Source organism: Aptenodytes patagonicus, chromosome 1 (assembly GCF_965638725.1).
Source record: "Aptenodytes patagonicus chromosome 1, bAptPat1.pri.cur, whole genome shotgun sequence".
In the NCBI taxonomy this organism is placed as follows: Eukaryota; Metazoa; Chordata; class Aves; order Sphenisciformes; family Spheniscidae; genus Aptenodytes; species Aptenodytes patagonicus.
The window spans coordinates 211,479,715-211,498,628 of record NC_134949.1 but is presented as its reverse complement, the minus strand read 5'-3'; positions in this window follow the sequence as shown (position 1 = coordinate 211,498,628).

The window sequence follows — 18,914 nt, the reverse complement described above, 5'->3', positions numbered from 1 at the left end:
TCCATAAGGAGCAGGCTTACCTTAAGGGCAGGCCATTTTCTCTCACTGTAACCTGTCTCAGCCACGCTGAGCACTGTGGAGAGGTAGAGGAAGAGCATAATGATTATGTCTCCTCTACCACTGATGACTAGTAGAGCCACTGAAATTTTTTTCATATCCCCCTCCTTCCTGAATACAGATAGTCATACCTAAAGTATTAGATTCAGTAAGACAAAGTGACAGTTGTCTTACTTGGAAATTAGATTAACAGCAGAAATATATTCAGAAGATATCCAGAAAAGACTCCTTTGTTAAGGGCTGGGACTTTGAAGGAGGGTACAAGAAATCCTTCTCCAATTCTTTCATGGTTGTGCGCAGTGTATAGAAAAGGCAACCGTTGTTTGTGATAAACTTTAATAAGTCAGAATAATTGTTTAAAGGTAGGTTGCAAACAAATGGGACTGATGCTGGCCCATTGTAAAAACATGGGGTGATGTATCTCCAAGGTGGGTAAGAGCCATTTGAACTCTAAGACTTTTCTGGCAGGAAAACAAATCGGTATAAAGCAGTTATAATTAAAAATAGGTCAGAATTTACAGGAAATTTTCTAATAATCTTAAGATTGAAGCTTTGGTAGAGCTTTCCAAAGCTCCTCCAACTGGGGAGAGAAACCCAACTCTGTTTAAGGTAGAGTTTGTTAAAGATAACGAGAAGAAACTTATAACATGGCTGAACGTAATTTCAAGAGACTGGGCTGAGTGATTCAGGAAGGCCTTTTTTGGTTTATATTCTTATAATCATTATCTTAGCAAGTGCCTTTGGGGCAAGATTTGGCAGTCTACATGGAAAGATTATGAGGAAATTGCTATTTTTCATCCAGTCTATCTTACCTCTTGATTCTTCCATTTCATTTCCACTTCTTATCCAAAGTGATACCTGTGATCAGGTTTTGTTGTTCTTGTTTTCAATCAGGATGAACACAGGCAATAAACACCTGAGATAATCCCACAGCTGCTAGCAATTGGATTTCTGTTTTTCTTCAGGAAAGCGCTTACAGCTACTGAATTGGAATCAGAAATGCGTTTGGAAGTCAAACAGTTTCCTGACTGATGCACATTCCTGTTTTCTAGATGAGACTCCCTTTCCCTAGAGCAATGAGAACTGCATGCAGCTCATACAAAACTTGAGCCTTCACTTGTGGCTGTTTCCTGCATAATGTTTTCAGAGCAAATTCACTCTGCAGCTTAGATCTCGATTACACATTTATTCCAATTGTTAGATGCATTGTCAGGAGGATAATAAGGATAGTGGGGATGGGGAAGATTTATCTGGCTAGGAAAATCACATTGTGTTCAGACTCCCTGTAGAGCTTTTATTGACTCTGCTGCCAGCAGAGATTAGCACAATGCAAAACCGTTAAATACGCAGCCCAGCACTTCCCACTATTTAAGTGGTTCAAATAATTAGCAGTTCTCAGCCTCTCCATTTACATCTTTTTTCCAGCTGGCAGACTCATTTTTAAAAATATATCTACATGGGTTTGTGTGCCACTTTAACACTTTTGAATTCAAAGGCTTCTACTGGGCAGTCAATCACTTTGGATAAACATTTGACCCAGTGCAACATCTTCAGGAGACTATTAAAGGCATTAAGTTAGAGCCTCTTCACAATATTACAGAAGCCACGTTTCATGTGTAAATTAATTTATTCATTTATATTCAGTCACATAAGTGCTGCATCTACAGTGGTTTACATCGTAAAGTAGCATGAATACAATAAATCACTTTCCATTTCTCTTTCAATAGAATTTCCTTCCACTGACAATAGAGAGACTCTGAAGGTATTTAGTCCTATCTTGATTTCAGCACCTAAAAGTATATAGGAAGATTTCAATGTTTGCTATCAGGTGTGAGGCAATGCACCTCTTCATATAGCCTTGTACGCAGCACAGGATGGAAAGCAGGTGAAGGAAAGATGGGGCTAAATTCCCAAAGTGTATTACAGTAATCCTGTTCTCTGCTTTATATAAAACCCAAAGGGTTATGCTTCAAGATGGGTGTTACTGGAGTAAACTGCTTCTGTGTGTTCTTGGGTGTTTCATTATATTGTGTATGAGCAGCACTTCCTCTGCATTGGTTTGTACAGTGCAATATAAGATTTTTCTTCTGTTATCTTCTTGTCGAGCTGAATGATACTCTAGTTTAACAGTAGAACAGGCTCAGAATTTCAAAGACGTGGGAAAAACGGTGGATAGAAAGTACATGGTATGTTTAAAGCAAGAATTGCTTCAGAGAGTGTGGGACCCTGAGAAAAAATGAGAAATGGGACCCTAAATTATTCTTAAAAAAGGAAATACAACTGGGCCTCCTCCAAAAGCCCATCCACCAGCCAGTTCAACTTCTTTACCTCTTTTGCATAAGCCCACTTTCCCCAAAAAGCATCAGTATTAGGAACAAAGAGAACAGGACATACTTTGGCTGTACCATGCAAAGACTTCAGATCCAGCATTAAATGCACTGGTAATTCATTATTAGCTTTGATTTATGTATTACCTCCTGCCAGACTTCTTTGCATCTGATACTTCACTTAAGACAATTGCCCCCATGAGCTTGAGGGGACTACTTTTCTTAATCTGTTTTGAAACTGCAGGTGACTCCAGGGCATAAAAAGGCAGACATTAATTGGTAGCTGTAAACACCACACAGCCGAAGTCTAACCCTGTAAAAGTTGCTGACTTCAAATCCTCTGACCTTGGTATCATTGTATGCTCTCAGGCAAAAGGTCTTTACACTGGTAGCTGTGGAAAATCAATCTCAGTTCCCTAAAGATAGGAGTGCTGTTGCTAAAGGTCACTGAAAGTTAGCAGCTGCTTTTCACTGCTGGAGTTTTGAAGAGAAATGTTAAAAAGCAAACACTGATTTAGTGATCGTACGCAGGTTCAAGTGTTTGTGTTGCTATTATTTCAAGTGTGATGTTTAATTTTTGGTATCCCCATCTGAGGAGATCTCCTCTCCGTTCATTGCCGTCTTTACCTTTCCTAAGCTTTTTAATGTCTTTGGGAGTCATCCATAGAGTTGCGCGTTTTGTGTGTTCTCATTCCAGAGTCCAGGCAATGAAACTGAGCGGGACTGACGTTCGCATTATTTTGGTCCAATAAATTACTCTGTGAAGACTTGGTCAAACCAAAGACCTGAATTCAGTGTGAATATCTTCTTTTATTTAATTGAACCAAATCAGACTCAGAAACAGAACAGCAGGCGAACCCCCTCCTTGCTCACCTCGCCTTCCCAGATGCCTCTGTACCACACGTATGAGGTTCTGGATGTGGAAGGCCAGTCAATGGATGATGTAGATGATGGCCCATCTACACCAGACATGTTGCCAAGGTCAGAAAGGCCTACCCCCTGTATCATGGCTACCTCCATGAAGAAGAAAAGACAGGTTATAGTTGTAGGCGACTCCCTTCTGAGGGGAACAGAAGGTCCAATATGCTGGACAGACCCTCCTCTTAGGGAAGTCTGCTGCCTCCCTGGGGGCCCGGGTTAAGGACATCACTAGGAAACTTCCTAGCCTGCTAAGGCCCTTGGACTATTACCCGTTACTGCTCTTCCATGTGGGTGGCAATGAAGCTGCAACACGTAGTCCAAGAGCAATCAAAACAGACTTAGAATCATAGAATCATAGAATAGAATAGTCTGGGTTGGAAGGGACCTCCAAAGGTCATCTAGTCCAACCCCCCTGCCCCAGGCAGGGACATCTTCAACTAGATCAGGTCGCTCAGAGCCCCCTCCAGCCTGACCTGGAATGTTTCCAGGGATGGGGCATCCACTACCTCTCTGGGAAACCTGTGCCAGTGTTTCACCACCCTCAGCGTAAAAAATTTCTTCCTTCTCTCTAGTCTAAATCTACCCCCCTTTAGTTTAAAGCCATTCGCCCTTGTCCTTTCGCAACAGGCCCTGCTGAAAAGTTTGCCACCATCTTTTTTAGAAGCCCCCTTTATGTATTGAAAGGCTGCAAGAAGGTCTCCCCAAAGCCTTCTCTTCTCTAGGCTGAACAACCCCAACTCTCTCAGCCTGTCCTCATAGGAGAGGTGTTCCATCCCCCTCATCACTTTTGTGACCTTCCTCTGGACCTGCTCCAACAGGTCTGTGTCTTTCTTCTGCTGGGGGCTCCAGAGCTGGACGCAGTACTCCAGGTGGGGTCTCACCAGAGCAGAGTAGAGGGGCAGGATCACCTCCCTCGACCTGCTGGCCACGCTTCTTTGGATGCAGCCCAGGATACGATTGGCCTTCTGGGCTGCGAGCGCACATTGCTGGCTCATGTCCAGCTTTTCATCCACCAGTACCCCCAAGCCCTTCTCGGCAGGGCTGCTCTCAATCCCTTCATCCCCCAGCCTGTATTGATACCAGGGGTTGCCCCGACCCAGGTGCAGGACCTTGCCCTTGGCCTTGTTGAACCTCATGAGGTTCACACGGGCCCACTTCTCCAGCTTGTCCAGGTCCCTCTGGATGGCATCCCATCCCTCTGGCATGTCGACCGCACCACTGAGCTCGGTGTCATCTGCAACTTCAGGGTCTTGGGATGGTTGGTAAGGGAATCTGGAGGACAGGTCATTTTTTTCCTCTCTCCTTCCAGCTGTGGGCAATGACATTGGAAGAAACAGACGCACCCAGCCTATTAATACATGGCTCCGTGGCTGCTGTCACTGCCACAATTTTGGGTTTTTCGAAAATGAGGTGGCCTACATGGTGACAGGCTTGCTGGTGTCAGATGGGATTTATCGTTCTCAAAGGGGGAAGAGGGTCTTTGCTCACGAGCTAGCAGGGCTCATTGACAGAGCTTTAAACTAGACTTGAAGGGGGAGGGGGATAACATGAGACTTGCCCGTGACAAGCTGTGGGGTGACATGCCAAGGTTTAAGGGACAGAGTACTAGCGAGGGCCCTCATCCTGTTGCTCTGAGACATGCTGGTGACACTGAAGCACAGTTGAAGTCTTATGGAGATGAGCCAGGGGCTCCTGAGGTAATAGGAGCCAAGAGGGAAACACCAGTGAAATACCTCAAAGGAATTAAGGGGTGTTCCTCTAAGGTGATACGGCCAACAGCCCAGCTGAAGTGTCTCTACACCAATGCACGCAGCACGGGCAACAAACAGGAGGAGTTGGAAGCCACCGTGCTGCTAGAAAGCTATGACCTAGTTGCCATTACTGAAACTTGGTGGGATGAATCCCATGACTGGAATGCAGCTATTGATGGCTACAAGCTTTTCAGAAGGGACAGGAGAGAAAGAAAGGGCAGAGGTGTTGCCCTCTACATCAAGAAATGGATAGAGTGCGAAGGGCTGTCTCTGAAGAATAGCCATGAGCAGGTTGAAAGCTTATGGGTAAGAATTAGAGACCAAGTGTGACGGATACACTCGTCCCCTTAACCAAACTAGCAGTAGTTTGGTACAGGCTCCAAAGGAGGTAAAGACCTGAGCTGTAGCCAGGCCAAGAACTCCTGTAGTTTCAATCTGTTCTCTAAAAACCCACAAAGGATCAGAGTCACGCGGTGATCATTGACGCATATGAGCTTGGAAGACCAATCATATGAATAACACATGAATAGCAGGTGGCTTTTCCAAGACTCATTTACAAAGGAACAAAGAATGTTGTGGGTACAAGGACTCTCATGCATACCTTTTCCATCACATGTAATCTGACTATGAGCCAACCGCTCATAAATATGACAGCCTAGGTGAGCCTTTTCTGAGCTCTCCCTGCTAGGCAGCGTGGCTGCATAGCAGTGATCTCCCCTTGAGCTGGGACACCTCTCAAGGTTGCTCCTCGAGGCAGAGAGACCTTTTACCAACAGCAGATCTTTGGGAAGCGACCAGTATCATGCATAACCTTGTAGTATGGTAACTTTGATTTTGTCTTGGTAACTTTGATTGCATGCTGAATTGATGCTAATGAAACATTGCATATACAATCCCTTAGACATAAACCATTGACCAAGTCTGAGACTAGGTTTGGACCTAGCTGCACCTAGACTCCTTTCTGAGAAGGAGTCTAGAAAGCAAGGGGGTCCACTCTGAACCTCGTGACTCAACAGGAGGGTCTTCCTTACCTTTGTGTCTCTGGTCTCTCTGTGAATCATTCTAACTCGAGTGTAACTAACTCAATTTTCCTTTGTATGTTTCTTCCACGCAGCAATTAATAGAGTGAACCTTGCCATTGAACTTTGTTAAGTCACACTTTTACAGCATTGTATTAAAACCACCCTTGCTAATACATTTGACAGTGATTCTTTAAGCTATCTAAATCACTCATTTCATGAGAAATTGGCGTAGTCAGCAGGATCCTAAATCAGGATTCGTGACACCGAGGCAACAAAGGGAACCTTGTGACTGCAGGCCACCTGATCAAGGAGAGCCTGTTGATGAAGCCTTCTTACTCCAGCTACAGGAGGCATCGCACTCGCAGGGTCTGGTCCTGCTGGGGGACTTCAACCACCCTGACATCTGCTGGAAAAGTAGCACGGCAAGCTGTAGGCAATCCAGGAGACTCCTGGAATGCATTGAGGATAACTTCTTAAGCCAGATAATAGACAACCCTACCATAAGGGATGTGATACTGGACCTGATGGTCACCAACGCAAGTGAGCTAATCAGCAACGTCAAGACTGGAGGCAGCTGGGGCTGCACGGATCATGCACTGGTGAAGTTTGTGGTCCTGAGCGATATTGAACAGGTGAAGAGTAAAGTCAGGACCCTGAATTTTAGGAAAGCAAACTTCCAGCTGTTCAAGGAGTTAGTCAATAGGACCCCTTGGGAAACTGCCCTGAGGGACAAGGGAGCAGAACAGAGCTGGCAGATCTTTAAGGACACTTTCCATAGAGTGCAAAAGCTCTCAGTCCCCAGGTGTAAGACATCAGGAAAGGAAGGCAAGAGACCAGCATGGTTGAGTCAAGACCTGCTGGTCAAACTAAAGGGCAAGAAGGAAACGCACAGGCAGTGGAAGCAGGGACAGGTATCCTGGGAAGAGTATAGGGATGCTGCCCAGTTTTGTAGGGATGGAGTCAGGAAGGCCAAAGTGCAGATGGAGCTGAACTTGGCAAGGGATGCAAAGAATAATAAGAAGGGCTTCTACAGGTATGTCAGCTAGAAAAGGAAGGTCAAAGAAAGTGTGCCCACCCTGATGAACAAGACTGGCAAACTGGTAACAACAGACGAGGAGAAGGCTGAGGTACTCAACAACATTTTTGCCTCAGTCTTCATTGGCAACGTCTCTTCCCACACCTCTCAAGTGGATGGACTGCAAGACAGGGACTGGGGGAGCAAAGTCCCTCCCACTGAAAGAGAGTATCAGGTTCGTGACCACCTGAGGAAGCTGAACATACATAAGTCTATGGGACCTGATGAGACGCATCCCAGAGTCCTGAGGGAATTGGCTGATGTAGTTGCCAAGCCACTCTCCATGACATTTGAAAAGTCATGGCAATCCGATGAAGTCCTTGGTGACTGGAAAAGGGGAAACATTGCACCCATTTTTAAAAAGGGAAAAAAGGAAGACCCGGGGAACTACAGGCCAGTCAGTCTCACGTCTGTGCCTGGCAAGATCATGGAACAGATCCCCCTAGAAGCTATGCTAAGGCACATGGAGGACAGGGAGGTGATTCGAGACAGCCAGCATGGCTTCAGCAAGGGCAAGTCCTGCCTGACTAACCCAGTGGCCTTCTGTGATGGAGCGACTACATCAGTGGACAAGGGAAGAGCTACAGATGTCATCTATCTGGACCTCTGTAAGGCCTTTGACATGGTCCCCCACAACATCCTTCTCTCTACACTGGAGAGGTATGGATTTGATGGGTGGACTGTCCGGTGGGTGAGGAATTGGTTGGATGGTCACATCCAGAGGGTAGTGGTCAACGGCTCAAAGTCCAGATGGAGGTTGGTGACGAGTGGCGTCCCGCAGGGGTCCATACTGGGACTGGTACTGTTTAATATCTTCATCAATGACATAGACAGTGGGATCAAATGCACCCTCAGCAAGTCTGCAGATGACACCAAGCTGAGTGGCGCGGTCGACATGCCAGAGGGATGGGATGCCATCCAGAGGGACCTGGACAAGCTGGAGAAGTGGGCCCATGTGAACCTCATGAGGTTCAACAAGGCCAAGGGCAAGGTCCTGCACCTGGGTCAGGGCAACCCCGGGTATCAGTACAGGCTGGGGGATGAAGGGATTGAGAGCAGCCCTGCCGAGAAGGACTTGGGGGTGCTGGTGGATGAAAAGCTGGACATGAGCCAGCAATGTGCGCTCACAGCCCAGAAGGCCAATCGTATCCTGGGCTGCATCCAAAGAAGCGTGGCCAGCAGGTCGAGGGAGGTGATCCTGCCCCTCTACTCTGCTCTGGTGAGACCCCACCTGGAGTACTGCATCCAGCTCTGGAGTCCTCCTAACAGAAAAGACATGGACATGTTGGAGCGGGTCCAGAGGAGGGCCATGAAAATTATCAGGGGGATGGAACACCTCTCCTATGAGGACAGGCTGAGAGAGTTGGGGTTGTTCAGCCTAGAGAAGAGAAGGCTTTGGGGAGACCTTCTTGCAGCCTTTCAATATTTAGAGGGGGCTTATAAGAAAGATGGGGACAAACTTTTTAGCAGGGCCTGTTGCAATAGAACAAGGGGTAATGGTTTTAAACTAAAGGGGGTAGATTTAGACTAGATATAAGGAAGACTTTTTTTTACGATGAAGGTGGTGAAGCACTGGCACAGGTTTCCCAGAGAGGTGGTGGATGCCCCATCCCTGAAAACATTCCAGGTCAGGCTGGAGGGGGCTCTGAGCAACCTGATCTAGTTGAAGATATCCCTGCTCATTGCAGGGGGGCTAGACTAGATGACCTTTAAAGGTGCCTTCCAAGCCAAACTATTCTATGATTCTATGAAAAACCAGTACAGGTGTTTAAACATGGAATTAATAATGAAAAATTTCAGCAGTCCCCACATCTTAGCTAAATTGCTATATTTCCTCAGTGTCTTTGGCAACTCTCGAATCCCTTTTCCCTCTGGAGTGTGGGCATAATAACACCTATTTGTCTAATTCATTGTGAATTTGGGGCTTTCATTATAAATATTTTCTTTATGTCTTAACTGTTGCAACTCCAGTCTTTTTAACACTCAAAACTGCTGAAGCATACTGTCAACACAATATCTTGAAAACAAAAAACAATGCTTGTCTTCCGTTTTTCTTTGGCTGTTTAAATTAAACAGCCCTTCAAATTCTGTGAGTTGCACACCAGCAAATTATAACCCTGCTCAGATAATCCTGTATCTTCCTCTTCTTCCCAAATTTGTAGCATTACAATTATCAGTTTGGATGGCTGTTATTTATAATCACTGGTGTCAGTCTTGAATACACAGATTACAGGGTTAAAGGAAAATAGTGGTTAAAATATAGTAGTGCTCTCCAGGATATTCATAAATCCTTTTCAGTCCGTGTTTGATGACAAATACTTGAAGGAATTGTCCTAAGACTCTGCAAATGGTTTTAAATGAGATATTACAGTTTTACATTTTAATCAGCAGTAGCGAATTATTGCTAGCATTAAATGTTTGTCACAACTTACACTTTTAAACAAAAAAGCTTGACCGAAATGTTATTCTAGCTGTGCTGGCAATGTACTTTCTCAGATTTACAATAAATTATTTGACTAATAGGGTAGGATGCAGTCTTCTAACTACAGGTTTCAAGCTGCCTCCCCAGTAGGGCTTGGGACTCTGTAGACCTTTCACATCTGCTGGTACCAGCTGGGTGTCTCGGGACACCACAGAGCATCTGAGAAATGTGGTCCTGAACACCAGTGTTCAGGCAACTGAACTCCATTTTTTATGTGTCTTATCTATCAGTTGATCTGTCCTGGGGGAAGGAAGGTAGAAAAAGAGGAAGAGGATACAAATCAGTTACCATTTTCATAACTGGTATAATTTTAAAAGGTTTTGAAACTACTTAACTAACTTCTGAAAATTAAGTCCTCAGTCATTCCTACTTTTCTTATGCATCAGGACTATGTGGAAGTCTTAGAGAGTCACTTAAATGGTTGGGAGAAAGTTCTAGAGTCCTCTTGTCCAACCTCTTGCTCAAATTAGGACTGTTGCTGACACTAGATGATGGCTGCATGGCTTTACTGAGCTAAGTCTTGAAAGCCTCCAAGGATGGAGATTTGACAGCCTCTCTGGGCAGCCTGTGCCAGGGCCACACTGCTGTAATAGTGAAACAGATTTTCCTCATGTCCAGGCAGAATGTCTCAAGCCAGGAACTGTGACTGTTGCTCCTTGTTACACCATCTGTTTTTACCAAGAAGAGTTTCGTTCTGCTGCTTCTGTAAGTCTCCTTCAAGCAGCTGCTGACAACTATTAGATTTTCCCCCAGTCTCCTCTTCACCAGACTAAACAAGCCCATCTTCCTCAACCTTTCCCTATGGGCCATGAGTTCTAGGTTCCTCACCATCTTGGTACTCCTTCACTCAACTCTCTCCAGTTTCTCAATGTTTTTCTTGACCTAGGGGGGGCTAAAACTGGACACAGGATTCCTGGTGTTGCCTCATAAGTGGTAAATGTCAGGGGACACAACCTTCTCTTCTGTTGATGACAGTCACCCTAAGGTATCCCAGGGTGCAGTTTGCACTATTTGCACTGACAGCACATAGTTGGCTGATGTTCAGCCTGGTGCCGACAGTAACTCCCTGTCCTTTTAGGCATGGCTGCTACTCAGCCAGTCATTTCCCAGCTTGTACTGGTGGACAGAGTTAGTTCACCTGGGCACAGAGATTTGCACTTCCCATTACTGAACTCCATGTGATTTCTGCTGGCTCAGTTCTCAAACCTGTCAGGGTCCTTCTGGACTGAGACTCTATAACGCACTATCTTACACAGTTCCTTCCTTTCACAATTTAGTGTCATTCACAGGTTTGCTAAGGTTTTACTTTTTCTCTGCACACAGGTCAGCGATGAAGACAGTAAACAAGACTGCCTTAGTACTGACCTCTGGGTAAGGTACCATGTTTACAGTCTTGCAGAGAATTCACCCCTGTATCTGGTTTACATTATTTCCCTTTCAATAGTCTGTTGTTTGTTCACGTGTGTCAGATTACATTGGCACTGCATATTCTTAGCCTCAACAGACCTCTTAAAAACAAAATAAAGACGGTTTAGGTATCAGTGCTGGGAACATATGCTTTCCACAGAAAACAAAGACAGCTGGATGAACTCAGTAACTTTGAAAGAACAGAGAAAACAATAATTTAAATATGGTCTTAAGCACTAAATTTTTGTGATTTAATGCCATATTATTTATGAAATTTATGGCTTGTACAGGCTCCAGATAATGCACTAATTTCTAAAGTCAGATACTTAACATAGGTGTCTAAGGCAGAAGCCGTATTTTACTACTAAATTCAGTAAAGGAGGATAGGAACAGAGAAACATACCTCCAGCCACACACACCTTTCTCCAGTGGGTACTTCATCCCACCTCAGAGGCACCTTTGACTCTTACAGTGGGATTCATCTCACCTGTTGTTAAAGGTCTACAGTGCAGATACTAAGGATCCTGTTAAAATTGATGTAGGGAAATAAGCATTTTTTGGGCATAATTCTTCTGACTAAATGTAGAAATCCCCATGAGGTTGCCTGTTTCTTCACTTGGTTATATATGGGACGTTCTTATCATTGATTTAATTGTGGATGTTTACGTTACAGACATCTACACCTGGTCAACTGAATCTCATCCTTGTTGAATATAGAGGGATGTTGTGGTTTACACAAATTCCAAAATTCCATGCCTAAATGTAATTTGAATAAATATATTCCTTCTTTGTGCTCTGCAATGGAATGCAGAAATGGAAACTGTCTTTTACTGATTTCCTTGACCTCAGATCAAGTAAACTTCAAACTTCTCATCTTAATGCTTTGCAGCCATTTAGAAGATCCGTCTTTTCTGTACTCATCTCTGTTCTTCATTTTGGTCATTGTAAGAATGAGAGTGTCTGCAAACATCAGAGCTATCCCTCCTCCTGTACAGCCATGATGAGAGGACACTTCAGGAGATTATCAAAATGCAGCCTAGAAAGACATGCAGTGCTGTTATCCAAACTATAAAATAAAGAGAGAGCTAATAGTAGTTCAAACTCCAGGTGACAAAAAGAACAATCTTTGATAGAATCAGAGAGGAAATGAGTCAGGAGGAACCTTTAGAGGGATGACAGAACTCAATAAAATACAGCATCCATAGAAAATTAAATGAACTTAGCTTCTACTCAGCTGGGCAAGACTGACTCCATCACAGTAAATAAGCCACTTACATAGCTGCCATTTTAGATTAGGACATATGCACAGTATTTTAATTTCTCGTAATTCTACAGAACTGAATAGAGAGCCTGAATCACTGATATTAACAGAATTTAGGTAGATACCTACTGGTATTGCGTCAAATATACCATATGGGAAGAATAATGGGGTGCATATAAATATAACACAACGCAATACCATTAGTAGCTTTAACTAACTACAATCTTACATTTTTATGAGGGAGTATGAGCAGAAAAGATATTTCTTGTTACTTGGAATCTGCTACCCTGAAAACTTCCCTTCTTCTCAATGTGGAACTTCTTTTGCAATCCTCAGCATTGCTCTGGGTTGGAAGCCCTGAGAGCACTCAGAGGCCTTTTTGGGCTGTGGAACCATGACTTTGGACTTCAGTGGGGAAACAAGATCCTTCACAAGGCAATGCCAGACACTAGCTAGAAATCATAATTTGTTTGAAATACAACTCTTTTCTGCTGTTTCATATTCTGTTTATTACAAAAAATCCCTAGTCTGGGAATTGGACAATGGCCCAACTGATCTCAATGGGAATTTGTGCAGTGAAAAAAAGATAGTTTATGTAATGTTGCATATGATAAAGCTCCTTAATGAAATCATATTTTTATTGGCAATAAAACACATCCCTCCTGCGTGTAGTAAAGTTCTGTAGGTTCTATGGAGGGCTCTGGCGTGGGTTGCTCAGATGGTATTTCTTCTTTGGCAAGCTGTTGAGTCCTGCCTCAAAATCCAAAGTGGTAATGTATACTTTTGGCAACTAGTACGGTGGTTAAAATTTCTACCTCTTTTAAAGACTGTGTAAAACTTACAGCATATTTCTTCTGACTGCAGAGCTTTAAGAATCATTTGCTGACTGCAGCACAGCATTACTCAAAGAAAATTTGTTGAGAAATTGGCACTATTTACAGTGCAGCCAGCAGGGGTGGCAGGTAACATTTAATTACATATTTAAATGCCTACATGTTTTGCTATGAACACTTAAACAAGAAAAAATATCACATTTTATTAATAACACTAATGCCCGGTCTGGCTATTGTTCCTCATGGCAAGTGGTATTGCTTGGATCACAAAGCTGTAATCAAAAGGGTATTAAAGCCAGATTGATCATTTTCTGAACATTTACTTTTTTCAACTTTCTGGATTTTTACAGTTGTTCAAAATTGTCTCACTTTCTGCCATTGCAATTCCATGCAATTGCATAATTTCATGCAGTTACAACTCTTTTCTTAGGCATTGGATTTTTTTTTTTTATACTTGTCCCTCTCCCTCTAACTAACTTTCCTCCCTCCTTCCTTCCTTCCTTCCTTCCTTCCTTCCTTCCTTCCTTCCTTCCTTCCTTCCTTCCTTCCTTCTGTAAACAGTAAACAATAACCTTGAGTTTAGTTAGCTAAAACAATTAATTATTAAAATTAACGAATTTGTGATAATAATTTACTTCCAAATGCAAGGATATAAAGTTGAACAAGCTCAGCATTATGCTGTCAGGGAACAGGGTGGTCCTGCCTTCCCCCAGCCAGCTGTTCCTACCAGCTCAGAGAGCTGATTCTGATTTTTTTTCTTTTTGGTTAATTTTCATCCAGATACTTCCATGGTCTAGCTCACTGCATGACTATGTAGGTGTTAACAACAGTGGAAGTGAAGCAGAAGAAACTAATGTCCATGTCCTGGTTTCGGCAGGGATAGAGTTAATTTCCTTCCTAGTAGCTGGTACAGTGCTGTGTTTTGGATTTAGGATGTGAACAATGTTGATAACACACCGATGTTTTAGTTGTTGCTAGGTAGTGCTTACACTAGTCAAGGACTTTTCAGCTTCCCATGCTCTACCGACTGAGAGGGCTGGAGGGGCACAAGAAGTTGGGAGGGGGCACAGCCAGGACAGCTGACCCAAACTGACCAAAGGGATATTCCACACCATGGGACGTCACGCTCAGTGTATAAAGCTGGGGGAAGAAGGAAGAGGGGGATGTTTGGAGTGATGGTGTTTGTCTTCCCAAGTCACCGTTACGCGTGATGGAGCCCTGCTTTCCTGGAGATGGCTGAACACCTGCCTGCCGATGGGAAGGAGTGAATGAATTCCTTGTTTTGCTTTGCTTGCGTGCACAGCTTTTGCTTTACCTATTAAACTGTCTTTATCTCAACCCACGAGTTTTCTCACTTTTACCCTTCTGATTCTCTCCCCCATCCCACTGGGGTGGAGTGAGCGAGTGGCTGTGTGGTGCTTAGTTGCCGGCTGAGGTTAAACCACAACAGTCTTCTACAGTGATATCAAAGATACTGGAACGTAGCATTTTGGATGAAGCACAGACTGTCCTAAGTCAAAGTGACAACATTACCAAACCTCATTACCTTCAAGAAATTAACTTAAGCATGCACACACAAACTTTGTTGAATTTCAGTCTTTGAGATTCAGAGATCGAAGCTGTAGCCTCTAGACAGACTCAGTTCCATGAAACCAAACCAGAATGAACAGCACCCAAAGTAACCTGTTTTCCAGCTTATGATGAATTTTCTTCTCAGCTTCCAGCTTTTGGACCCTTCTAGCCCTCCAGCACTTCTCTTTGTCTTTAAAGCTATATCTTAAATCCAAAATCTTTTTAACTGCAGAACCTTGATGCTTTATATATTCTGTATATAAACAGTGTATTGCTATTTCTACCTCATTGTGGAACAGTTCTTGCAAGTGGTCTTTCTGGCTAATGTTGTTTTCTGTCTCAAAAATGGCACAGATAATATTTTTAATCTCACCTATGATACTTAACGTGTATAATTAAAAAAAAAAAAAGTTTTGAGAAATAAACTATAGCACAAGCTGCTTTTAGGATTTAGAAACTATCTCTGTTTACTAGATCAAAACAAAATTAATCCAGAGTTTCTCTACAGTTTGAAAGCAGCACTAAATTAAATTCTATCTTCTCTATCATGCTGCCGGTGCTCCTAAGAAATACAGCATTAGAAATAAGATGCCACGGTATCTTTTCTACTTTAATTCCTGCAAGGCTTCTAGCATTTGTTTCTCTGCAATCTAGGATTTCTTTAGCACAGTAAGAAGCACAGAGAAGATTTTTGAGAGGGCAAAAGGATAATTTATAACATGCTACTTGACCCCTTCCTCAACTAATAAGATCAATTCTACCCTCTGTGATACCTGAATGTCACGGGGAGTTAATCATCACAGCTTTCGGTCTTTACACGGTTACCATCAGGCTTACTGCACCATGGATTCCCTCAACCTAAAATCTCTTCTCAAATTCGTATTGCTTATCCTCTCCATGTTATCCCGCTGAATTATTTCTTTAGGCTTTGTAGTGATGCATGACACACTCCAGTGGGACCAACATTGAGTAGATTAACATATTAGGAGTCTACAAAAATTCAGATTTTCCAAGGTGATTTTCAATATCCATTTTGTTCATTAATGTGACTGGGAATTTGTAATCAGCTAGACTAGACAGCTTTCAGATAAATAAATCTTTTTTTTTTTTTTTTTAATTTTCTGAAACCAGAATCAGAACTTCTATGTCACTTTAAAAAAAAATTAAAATCTTGTGAGTGCTAGTTTTCTGTCATTACCTCTGCAATATCTACGGTTTCCCTGAGTGCTCCGCAGTTCAGCCTCTTCCAGCAGTTTTTATTGGCACCCGTTGCTCATGAATGAGCACTGGCCAATGCCAATGAGGTTTGACTGAGCAAGGTCACTGCAGGGATAGTAGGTGTGATCAGGGCTTGCAAATCACCTGCCGTACACAGGTTGGAAATGAACCTGTTTAAAATTCAGCTGTTTTTCTCAGACAAATGGTTTTGAGTGAGATTTTATCTTTGCCCTCTCAAGAAAACCTTTACAGAATATAAATATTTGTGGGGAGGATATCACAGCAGTTTCTAAGTTTCACTATTTTTCCAACTAATATCACAGATCAGGAAAGCTGGGGAAACTGAAACCCTGATTTGTATTTGTTTTTGGATGTGGGCACTTAGAATGTTTTTCTAGCTTGTGGTGATGTCACATTGATGCATGTAAATAAATACTCAGCACAAGCTGAAAACTTTGGCTTAGGTAAAACATGGCTGTTCTGAATTGCACAGAGAGGTTTGCCCTGTCATTTCACCAAAATATTTTTCTTGCATTCAAGATCTAATGTAAAATAATCAGCAGGAGTAAAACAGAAAGAATAATTGTTTCTTTGTGGACCAGAATCAGTTAACTTGTGAATCCAATGGGAAAAAAAAATTAAAATATGAAGATGGGTGTGAAATGAAATCTTGCTTCTGAACACTGCCTGGTATGGGGGGAGCTGAAAAAAAGTGGAGCAAAACTGTTGTGTTGGATTAGAAATAACACTTAGAAATATCAAGCTGTGAGCTGTGAGCTTGTACACAAACTAAGCTTAGGAGCTGGGATTTTGCTATAGAATGATCTCTAGAAGCAATTGTAATGATCCATGCCATGAATGACATGATATATGACATTGTATGCCTGAAAAGAATTAGTACTCTACAAGCGTGATAAATCCATCTGCCATCCGTCCCAAAGGAAAGAGGAACGCGTACAGTTTCTTCTGCATCACTCCATCCATTTCAGCTGAATTCCAAACAACGTTCGGGCATGGTAGGTTTCCCCACCACTTGTACATTCTCTTGTAATAATTCTTTTATGGGAACTTAGTCTTCCTGTTATTAGTTGAAATGTACTTTATAACTGCCCATTGCTTCAGCCTGTCCTAACAGTTCAGAATTAATAGATGGGAAGTTTACATTTTCTGAAGTTTTCATGACTTTTTTCTTACATTGCATCCTACCGTTCAGTCGTCACTGGGAAGTGAACGGAGAGCATTGTTTGCCAATAGACAGGGGACAGGACTTTGCAGTGATCTATCATTTATTTTTAGTTTCACCAGATTTTAGCATGAAGTAATGGATGATGTAACCATCGTACTCAGTCTAGTTGGCAAACACTGCCTTGGAATAGGCAGTGTGAATAAATAGCATTGCATCACTCATTTTCTTCAATTAGGAAAATTATTTATTTGCAATGCAATAGTGTGCTTGTGCTTAAATTTACCTTACCGTCTACAAAGCATGCCAGTATCTCTTCATTCTAGTCTTATAAATGCTATATCAACAGATATTTAACACGTATAACTGTATTTAACATCATATTTAAGTTCAAACCTGTGAACCTATAGCATGTTAAAACACTGTGTTAGAAGGAAGAGGTGGGGAATCTTTACATAATCAAGTAGGAACAATTAATCTAGATGACCTTTCTTCAGATCTCAGGGAGTGGTGTGTTTAGTTACCGGTGACTCCTAGGCCCAGTTATTCAGCTTTCCATCTACAAATGTGTCTACTGGGACCAGCCTTTGACCTTCAACAAAAGCAAGACTTAAACTAACCCTTCTGTATTACCTTGTATGAGCTGCTTTCCCTGTGCATCACCAGTCCCTACTCCTTGTGGTACCGCTTGCTAGTTAGCTGTATGTATCAGGAACTGAATCTGGGATGGGTCAGCCATAGCACCTGCACTGAACTGGGCTGTTGGATGATCTTGGCAAGGGTGCCCTTGTTCGTTTTTGTCCTCCTTCCCTGACCTGGTTTAGATGTTTGTGTTATAGTCAGGGAAGCTGCCCTGCATGGACCTGTTTCTCTCCTGTGATTCTCAGGGGATGTAGGCTGGGCCAGAGATGTGCATTTAGTCAGAGAAATCCCCTGTCTTGTCAGACATCTCAACATTGCTACATTTCCAGACCAAAGACAGTTAATTTTCCAGTGCCGATAACTGATAAATAATGCACAATCTCAATATCGAATTGAAGCCAAACTTGAGGCCAACTTTCCTCTTGCTACTTTTAGAGGAAAGAAGGCTCATATTCATCATTCATCCTCTGTGTGTCTTTTCCCAGTCTGTCAAGTGAAGGCTGATGTAGTATATATTGGATAACTGTTTTAAGTCTTCTTCTGCATAGGTTGTGACCCTATGAACCCAAAACTGGTTATCTCCTTAGATGAAAACAATAGTGTTAAAAGGTTTTCAAGGTTACAGCTCGAGGTGTTGCCCCTTGTGAGTGAAATGAGGTAAGGAGGATGTTCAGGCTTTCATGCAGTTCATTGTTTCCCTAAGATCTTCAGGCTTTGCTACTATCTTGGGACAGCAAGACCTCTGGGTTCTTCTAACACACGTCTGAGGTCAACAGCAATGCCTAATTCAAAGACCTTGGCAGAGTTACATGTAGCATTTCCTCTCTTCTTATGTACTGACTTTCTCTATCAGAGGCACATTTCTTTGATGTCTTGTAGATTTAAACACCCAAAAGACAAAGCATGGCTGTTAGCAATCTTTCAAGACTTGTGCAGAAGAAGCAAAACTGCAAAATTCATAAAAAGAAATTCAGCGGAAGAGTTTCAATGAACTATGCCTAACAACCTTCAGTAACTGTGTTAGCACTGAGCAGACTTCTCAAAATTTCCTGTGTGAGCAGTGGAAGCCTGGAAGAGGAAGACTGGGAGAAAAATGAGAGGGTCTTGCACAGTACTTGTATTAAAAGTCTTTAGTGATTTTCAAGGAAAGACAGAAAATTTAG